Source organism: Epinephelus fuscoguttatus, linkage group LG1, assembly GCF_011397635.1.
Source record: "Epinephelus fuscoguttatus linkage group LG1, E.fuscoguttatus.final_Chr_v1".
NCBI classification, from domain to species: domain Eukaryota; kingdom Metazoa; phylum Chordata; class Actinopteri; order Perciformes; family Serranidae; genus Epinephelus; species Epinephelus fuscoguttatus.
Window position 1 is genome coordinate 30810572 of NC_064752.1, and position 1422 is coordinate 30811993.

Consider the following 1422-nt stretch of genomic DNA (forward strand, 5'->3'; position numbering starts at 1 on the left):
CATCACGAGAAAGCAATTCGTTCTGTAATGAAGTATAGATTGTGTTATTGAAGGTGACCTCGAGTTGTAATGTAATATTTGTGAAGTGGATAAAATAGACACAGAATGCGCAGTGAAAATATGAACGGGCAACTACTTTTTAAATAAATAAATCACAATAACGCCCTCACATAATGACTGGATTCTATAGTATGTCATTGCTGGTATGGTACTTCTGCTGCACAGGGATATGAAGTCGGTTTTTTTCTTTTTTTTTTTTTTTGGAGGGGAGGGCGGGAGAAACTACTGGAAATATGGCTTGGCACTGTGAGTGTAATGTTCAAAGTCGATCCATTCTCTATCAGAAATGTGATTTCTTTATTAAATAAGCGCGTTTCTCGTTTAGGAAAGCGTTTTCCAGAGCCTGAAAGAGATTTTACCGCTCACTTGGACCATACATATGCTCCTGCCTCATATAATCCTCCACAATAGACCAACCCTTCGGATGCCTATTATAACAAAAGAAAAAAAATATGCATGCGCTGAGGTGGAAACAGTAGGATACAATAAATGTGGGCTACAGAAAAGCGATCGGATCTTGCATGAACAGTCGAAACAATCGGAGTGCTATGAATAAATCAAAAGGGGGCAGGCATTTACTCCCAAATTCATTCAGTCATTTTACTAAAGTCTAGAGATGCTCTCAATGTGAGCTTTCAAACAGCAGGCTTATATAAGGAAAACGGGTTTTAAAAAGGAGAAAAAACATATTCATTCCTATTATTATTCAGCTTTTTGATTAATGCTATTTAATCTGACAATTGTGTGGGGTCTTTTCATTTTAAAGGGTGCACAACTTTAATGCTGCATCGGTCTATACTGCTGTTTGCATAAAGGCAAATGTCTCAACAACTTGAACAGGTCCTGTGACTTAGTGCAGGTGGCTGCTGTTCTCTCGTTAGTTATTTGTTCACTGTTCACATCCTGCAGCAGGCAGGGGATTACTGCTGGGGACAGAGGACGAGGACAGGTCACAAACCGTGCGCACTGCAGGAATGTCTCCTCGCCTTTCGTCCACACTCGAAGGTGCAGTTATATCACCTGAACGCTAGATGGCTGTAAAGCTCGACAGGTCTCTCTCTCTCATAGTAACAAAATCCCTGTGGCACTTGGAAATGTTTTTGTGCCTGTACAGGTCTTCACATTATCAGAGGTGAGGTGCTGCAGAGGCTCTGCCAGTGTGTGGTATAGGCATCATGAAATATAGCAAACGCTGGAAACCAGCAGTGGCCAGAGGACTTACATCATAACAGCAAGAATGCAGCGATTAGTCCTGTAATTTCTGTGGTATGCATGCCTTTACAATAGGATTTTTGTCTACATGAGAAGCCTTGTGATGTACAAGTCTTCAACACATGAAATACAAAATGGCCGACAGGGATG